This window comes from Sceloporus undulatus, chromosome 9 (genome assembly GCF_019175285.1).
Source record: "Sceloporus undulatus isolate JIND9_A2432 ecotype Alabama chromosome 9, SceUnd_v1.1, whole genome shotgun sequence".
Lineage (NCBI taxonomy): Eukaryota > Metazoa > Chordata > Lepidosauria > Squamata > Phrynosomatidae > Sceloporus > Sceloporus undulatus.
In genome coordinates, this window is record NC_056530.1 from 31,782,503 (window position 1) to 31,790,866 (window position 8,364).

Genomic DNA, 8,364 nt, shown 5'->3' on the forward strand with positions numbered 1-8,364 from the left:
CGTTTGTGTGTTGTTGTTGTGGTTATTGTTAGAGAGCCAGTGTGGTGTAGTGGTTTGGTTACTGGACCACAGCCCTGGTCCAAAACACATTTCAGACCACTTGAACAGTTTAGGGACTCCTGGGAATTGTAGTTTGGTGAGTCATTGAGCCTCCACTGTCAGAGAGAGCTCTGAGGCCACAACAGACTACACTTCCCAGGATTCCCTAGCACTGAGCCAAAGTGGTCCCAAACTGGATTATTTCTGCAGTGTGTTTTGGACCTCAGGGTTCGAATTCACATTCAGCTATGAAACCCATTCTCTCGGCCTCAGGAGAAGGCAATGGCAAGCCTCTTCAGAAGAAGTCTTGCCCAGAAAGTCCCATAAGGTTCACCTTAGGACCCCCATTGAACACACATCATTGTCATCACCATTATTATTACTACTGTATTATTATTTCTAGGGGCTTTGTCTCTCTCTCTCTCTCTCTCTCCAAAGTAGCCCTCCCCACCATTTGTGCTTTGAATTGGCATGATCCAGAAGACGTTGTGCCAAAAAATGGGTTTACTGGCTTTGATTCCAGAGACATTTGTAGGTTTTACAAGCACTCCGTCTTCTTTCTCAATCGCTTGCGCTGCTGATGCTGAAACCGGTTTCTCTCTCTTTTTGTGTGTGTGTGTGTGTGTGTTTTAAATAGCCCCGACCTTTCCTTTTTTAATGTTGCTTTATTAAATATGGGGCTAGTTTCCAACGAATTAGACCCAAGGCTGCCTCCTGGCCTTCCCAAGGCGTGCTTTCTGGGGTGTTTTTGTTAAAGTTGGCAGATGGTGGGAGCTTAATGCGGTTAAACAGACTGGGATTTAATGACTGGCCAAACTGGGAGTAGGCCTGGAGCAGGGAGGAGCGGCAGTTGGGTGTTTTAATCCAGAATACTGAACCTGTTGAGGTGGCAGATGGGTCTGGGATCGCCTCAAGGCTTCTCATGGAAGCGACCAGGTCCTCTTGTCTTTACTATAGATTCAGTACAGTATTATTATTATTTTATGAAAAATGCCTTAAGTATGCCTCTCCAAACTACAAATCCCTGCATCCCACAGAACAGGGCTGTGTCAGTCAAAGGGGAATCATAGTACTGTTATGGCACTGGGCTTTTTAAGATGCCAAAGGGCTGCTTGTCGCAGACGCTGCCTGGCGATGCGGATTCCCCAAGAGGCCTCTGTGCCTTTGTTTGTGGGGTCCCTTTGAGCTGCTGTCCCCCCGAAATGCTAGTGCATTGCCCTGCCGTGGACATTAACGGGCTTTTAAGGCTCCTTCCTGTCGCACCCACGCGCCACAATGCTGCAAAAATGGCCTGGTTCAGCAGAACAAGGAGGGAGGGAAGGCGCATGGCTTGGCCTACGTCCTCCTCCTTGTTGTTCTATTTGGGGGTTTTCCACACTCATAGAGAGGTCCATCACCCCTAACCCCAGTGAATATGGAGGGACCACTGTATATGTGTGTGTGTGTGTGTGTGTGTGTGTGTGTGATAAGTGGAGCCTATATGCACATGCGTGTGCACACATATACATATACACACGCATGAATACAGTGGTATATATACATACATACACACACATACATGTATATCATCTGTGTGTGTGGATATCATATATATATATGGAGATCACATACACACACACAAACACACACACATATATATATATATAATGATGATAAGTGGAGTCTCCATCTTTGGAGGTCTTTGAACAAGGGCTGGTCCCTCTGTCCCAAGGAGTGCTTGGAGCATGTCTTTCCGCATGGCAGAAGTGGGTTGGATCGGATGGACCCTTAGAATCCCTTCCAACTCTGTGATTTCTATGCTAAAGATACGTTCTTCTTTGCTGTCTTTGGGGTTAAATGCCCCCCACCCACCCATGCACCTCCCAAATTCCCCGGGGCAAAGAAAGCAACAAGCCTCTGACCCCAGGAATTTATAACCTTCATTTTCATCCAGGGAAGGGAAGGTTTTGTTGGTGTTGCCTTGGCCGAGTGGGAATTGGGATCGCATTGGTTTGGTGGGGTGGCCGTCTTTCCCTCTCTCTGCTCCTCCGCTGTGGGGCTTTTGAACAAGTGTTGCGCACCTGTCGAAATGGCAACAGGGCTGCGTGGCCTTCTGTGCCGTGCGGCTGTTGCCTATAACCACAGCCGGTCTGACGGACATCTTGGCCACCTCTCCTCCTAGCAGAGAACTAAAGAGCTCCAAAGGCAGGCCTAGGGGCCCTCTTGCTTTTCCTCCTTCCTTCCTTTCCTTCCCTTTCTTCCCTGCCAGGAGGACAATCCTTGCTCCCAGCAGAATACAAAGGCTTCCTGCTTGTTTGTCATGTATTCAGCCCCACAATGTCTGCATTTAAACTTTAAATCTTTGCCCAGGGTGAGTTCAGCTAAGGGCCAGCCTCCTTCTCTTTCCCATCCCTTTGTTTGGTTTTAGGTGTCCATTTCCTGCCAGGTGGAGGGACCCTTTGGAATGGCAGTGCCCCTTAAGCCTTCTCTCCCCCCCCTCCTTATGCCAAAGTGGGCAACCCCTGAAATCCCACAAAAAGGCCATTTGGGTCTCTCCAGATGCATTTACTTTTTCTCCCTTCCCTCACGTATTGCAAGGAGTTGGGGTCCCTGTGATTCATAGAGCGGTGGGGTTCAAGGGGGTCCCAAGGGTCATTTAGTTCTGCCCATGGCAGCTGTGTCCCTGAGAGGTGTCTGTCCACTTCTTGATCAGAAATGAAGCCTTCTGCCATCTTCTCAGGTACTCCTTTCCATTCCTTGAGAAGTTCTTCCTGATGTTTATCTGACATCTCCTTCCTTTTAATATTAATCCAGCAACTCAGGTCTCTGGAGCAGCAGAAAGCAAGCTTGCTCCTTTTTTTCAATCATCATCAAATCAAGAAAAAGGTGTGTAACATTAGTCCCACAATCACATTTTCAAAAAATGGGCTTATAAGAGATATTTCCTAATACGAGGCCGCCACCTGGTGGCCACTACGCAACAACTGCCGCCTCTTTGAACATTCATCACAACGGCTTCTAAGCGCCCTCCGGTGGCGCACCTCTTGGCATCCCAGCTCACAAAGAAGGACTCCCTTCCAATTATGACCCCACGTTTAGCTAATACCCCAGAATTGGCCTCCAAAGCGATTAGAAAGCTGGGCCCAAAGCTAAAAAAAGGAGGAATTCAAGAGGGATATGTAAGGGACTTCGACTGCACTTGGATCAAAACATGAAATGCGATGCTATAGATGGGGGGGGGCGGGCACCTGGCTTAACAGCACACCATTTTAACCATTGCATTGCATTTCCATGGGATTTCCCCCTGCCATTAGTATTTAATGTGACTTGAGCACCTAGGGTTTTGCGCCCCGCGAAGGACCTATTATAATTGGTTGGACCTGCAACTCCCCCAGCAGCCTGAGCCAGCCTAGACAACCAGGGAGTGCTGGGGACTGCAGCCTAAACTCTCTCTCCGCAGGAAACTGGAAGTGACTCCACGTTGCATTGAGTGGGACTTGAGCATCCATGGATTGTTGGGGGGTCCTGGAACCGAAATTGCAGCTTAATACCAAACCATAATAATAATATTAGTTTATATAATAATAAATTATATATACATACCAAGACCATATAAAGTAAATAATACATATTATTGTAATGCATAATGTATGATATTATAATTCATATTATTAGTAAGCAGTGTGTGGTGCATTTCGGTCCGGCCAATGAAGGTATATCGCTGATGGGTTTTGTTTGTAACAAGAGTGGGTGATAAAGAGAATTATTTCCTAATACTGTACAGGGCACTATTCAGCGACACACAGGGAAAGGCCTATTTAAGCACCCATCAGCATTAAACTGGAATGACACTCGTTTTAAAACTGAAGCCCGTTTTTTGACCTCTAGAAGAGTAATTATCGCGCATAATTTTTTCAGAATGTTCCAAAAAATGGAGAACCAGTCTTAGAGAATATATCTGCTGAAAAGGAGAAGCACAGCTCCTGCTTCTCTCTGCTTATTCAGAGGGAGTTCAGAACAACGCCCGTCGGAGGAATGCGTTGCTACGTCTTTGCTGCTGCGCGGAAAACCCTTTTGGAGCTCAGCAAACCCATCCAAGGGTCCTGGCGATTCTTGCGCGAGACGGAAGCTGATCCTTCCGGGCCATTTCCCGCATTGTAGATCCCTGCGGCAACCCCTCGTACGCCTCCCGCTGCCTCCTGCGGCAAACGGCTTCTCGTAATAACCGACGCCGCTTGGACGCGTCGATGAGGCATCCGCATGGTCAGGATCCCGGGAAGCAGGGAGAGGAGCCCCACAGTCAAAGAGGCGGCAGAACAAGTCAGGACGCTTCCCTTCCTTCCAGATACAAGACGTGTGGCCAGCTTCTCCAATTCCCAACTTAAAAAAAAAAACTCAAGACCTAGTCTACATTTGTAGAAGGGCAGTTCTGCCATGTTTTTGCCCCCTCTCTGTGCCCTTTTGTGCCTGAGGAGGGGGCACAAGGCTGTCATGTTCCCCATCCTGAAACAAATAGAGATTACACACGAGCCCCATTCCTTGTCCCGGAAAAGAATCTTTAATGGAAGTTGACTTACTCAATTGGAAGAGACAGTAAGGCCAAGCGTCATGCACCCAAAAGGAAGATCTATTTGTTTTAACAGCCTCTCAAGATGTTCACTTCCCGTTGCGTCACGGTTAAAGAAAGGTAGGATATAAATGAAATCAATGTGAGATAGCAATCAAAGGGGAAAAAGAAGGAGGAGAAAAGCTGCATAAAAAGCTAAGAGGGTCTAAAAAGTTGAGGCAGTGAGTAGCTCTTGAATTCAAATTCCACTTCAACAAGTAACCCCAGGAAGCCCCTTTCCTCCACTTTAAAACCTTCCTGGGGATAGTATCGAACTACACTAGAAGGCTGTTGTAAGGACTGCTGAGATAAAAGGTATTGCAAAAGGGGCGTGCCGAGGAAACAAAAGCGACTAAGAGCGGATACTCATCAGCATTGAGAGTCGTGCACGGAGCCACTGAGCAAATTCTGCCAGCCCCAAAAGCATCCGCTGGGCAAAATGAATCGGAAGAGCCTTCCGCTTCGTCCCGTGCAGTATCAGATTATTATGATCTTTCATAGAGGCTTAATGGGTCGGAGCACGTTCCAGATCCTGCGCTCATGGACGCAATGGGCGTTCACATGCTGTGCAGGCTGCTACTGGTGGTCAGCCTGGGAGGCGTGTGGTGGAAAGGAGTCGTGAATGGACCCCGGAGCCCACCCACCGGCCTCCGCACACCAATGGGAGCCAGCTGTTACGTGCCCCCACCACCCAGCACCGGCCAATCCCCGTCCGAGTGGGTTTCTCAGAATTGGAAGTTATGCAACCCCCATGCAAGCCTCCTTGCGCTGTTGCGAGGCTCATGGGCAAGGGGCGGTGGAGGGAGACACATGTTTGGCGCGCTGGCGACACAGGCAGCGGAGGAAGAAAGTGCCCAGGGCGCAGCAAAACACACAAGGCATGTGCAGCAAGTAACTGCAGTTCAAGCTATTTTTAAAACCAATTGAGGCTGGAAGGAGCAGAGAAAAGGGAGGAAGTTGTGCAGAGCTGCTGCCACAGGGCTATACATAGGAGCATCTTCCCGCCCCAGGGAGGCATTTGCTCAGGCATGACTCCTGGCATTGTCAGGAGCCACATGTTTTAGTTAGTGGGTCATCAGGTACAGAAGGCCAAGGATATCGTTGTTCCAATGAAAACCAAAGCTGCCCAGCGTGGCCCTGGCAGCCCTCCACATCGATCATGCTCCCCTCCACTTCTCCCCTTTCCAACCACAATCTTGCACAGCACCATAATAGCAGGAGGCAAGATTGGGAAGCCATGTTGCTGTGGGACGGCAACTCCCAGTAATCCCCCTAAACAGCTAATGGTGATGGATGTGGGAGTTTGCAGTCCAACACCTGGAAAGCACCATGATTTAGATGAAAAGATGTAGGGAAGTTTTTTTCCTCGCTGTCCGCACCATACCTAAATATTTAAAGAATGCCTGCCCAAAGATGCTTTAAGTCAGCGGTTCTCAACCGGTGGGTCGCAACCCTTTCCAAAGGGTCGCCGCTAAGACCATCGGAAAACACATAGTTCCAACGGTCTTAGGAAGTAGCAACAAAAAATTTTTATGGCTGGGGTCACCAAAACATGAGAAACCGTAGTAAAGGGAACAGCCATTAGGAAGGTGGAGAATCCACGGCTTTAGGGACCATAGCATGGAGAACATTTTATTAAGGCCTCAAGCTTCTAGTCCTTAGTTTTGGCTCAAGTGTCTTCTCTGAAAAGCTGCTCTCTTATAGCTGCTTCTCTTCCCTTGCTAACAGACGCTTGATCACCATTTCCGCCCCCTCCCCGTTGCACTGAGGTTTCTTTCCTTCAAATAGAGAATCCAACAGGAGTTGGAAGGGACCACGAAGGCCATGTAAGTCCCTGCCCATGCAGGAAGACACAACTAAAGCACCCCTGGAAAGCAGCCCACATCAGCCTCTGCTTAAAGGCCTCCAAGAAGGAGAGTCCAACCAAACAGTTTTTCTTATAGTCAAAATGGGTTCTTCTTAAGGTTTAATGGGAATCCCTTTCCCTTGTAACTGGAATCACTGTTGGTGTTCTAGTACAGGTAACTCTCCCAATGGTCATTTCAACCAAATCTCCAGACCAAGTGGCGCATGATCGGTTGAATGATACGCACATCTTGCCATTTCAGATATAACACCAATGTTAGCTCCAGAGTGGGAAGTATACTCCCTCCGGATGTTGTTGGAGGAGGCCTTTGGCCAAGGAGGTACACATTGACTTATGATGTAGTAATTACACAGATATATCCGGTCCTCTGCTTGCCGTCTGCCTTCCCATCCTGTATGGCAGACTAGCGAAGAGAAAAAGACGCAGTGGGAGGCTTGGAGAAGTAGCACAGGAGGGCACTCTGCTGAGTCCCATGGCTACCTACAAGTACTACGCGGGGTTTGGGATTCCTTGTTAGCATTGACCAGCTGCCCAGTGATGTGAGAGGGTTGTCCTCAATCATCTTGTTGGATCCTTTTTGCATTCACTGAAGCTGGGAAAAGACAACAATGAGACGCACTGGGCATGACTTTCCCCTTTTAACTGGCTTAAGGAAGGTGGGTCACAAGCACACTTTAAGCATAAACTGCTGCCTTATCGGCCAGCTTCTTTGCAGCTTGCAAGGAAGTCTCCCTATGCAAGACTGTGGACAAGATATGGGGAAACTTTCTGCTCTTTCCTCCAATTAGTTCAGCCTGAAAGAGCCCTGGCGAATGCAGAAATGGTACCTTGCTTGTGACATATTAGCAGTCATAATGTGGGGGCGGGCAATTGCAGGAATAAGGAAGAAACTGGCGCTGAAGGGTGGCACCCCACAATGCTTGGGTTCCCCTGGCACTCACTCTACCTTGAGATGGGCCAACGCTGGTAGTTGGGAGTTTTTCCCCTGCCCAAATGGGTATGCAGAGGAGCCTCGCAACTATTTAAAAGATGAACTGACTTTCCTAGAGGTTGACCAAGAAGACAATTCACCTTTTTTGGCCTGGAAAGTGGGGGTCTGAAAGTGTCAGAGGCCACAAATAGCCCTGAGGGCTGTATGGTACCCTAAATTTTCATGTCCCTCCAGTGCTCATGAAGAATGCAACCCTGAATTTCCACACACTCCACGATCACACAGACCTTTGAAAACTATGCTTGATATCTCTACCCAGTACAAACCACACTGAAGGAGAAGAGGATCCTGGGTGTTGCATCATATGTGATCAACACTGCCAATTTTAACCAGATTCCCAAAATTTGGTACTCCATCTCTCACGAAGCCTCAGCTACTTTAGCACACATCAGGAATTCTGGGAGCTGGAGTCCTAAAACGCCCAGAGGACCAAAAGTGGGAATCACCGCTCTAAATAAAAGTTACGCTATCCTGATAAACAGAAAGAAGGCTATGAAAGCCGAAGGCGTGCATGGCTGGCAGCCATAGATTTTTTGGAGTTTTTTGAGCTAGTGCCCCAAAGAGTTTGGGTTTTGTCGTTTCGCCGCATCTGCGGCTGGCATCTTCAGAGAGGGGATGAATGCCTCGCAACCAAAAGCTGGACCTACAAGCCTTCGGCTGCCAAAGTTACTACATACCAGAAGCCCAAGAGCAAAATGCCATACTATTTGCTGCACAGCTACAGCCATCAAACTGGGGGGGGGGCTGGGAACACATGCAGCAGCACTGGGGGGGGGGGGGGGGGTGGGGCTCTGGCACAGCAGCACTACACAACAGCAGCACTGGGGCCCTCACTGGGGCGGGGGGGCCCCCCTCTGGAAGCAAAAGCATGGTCCTTTTGTT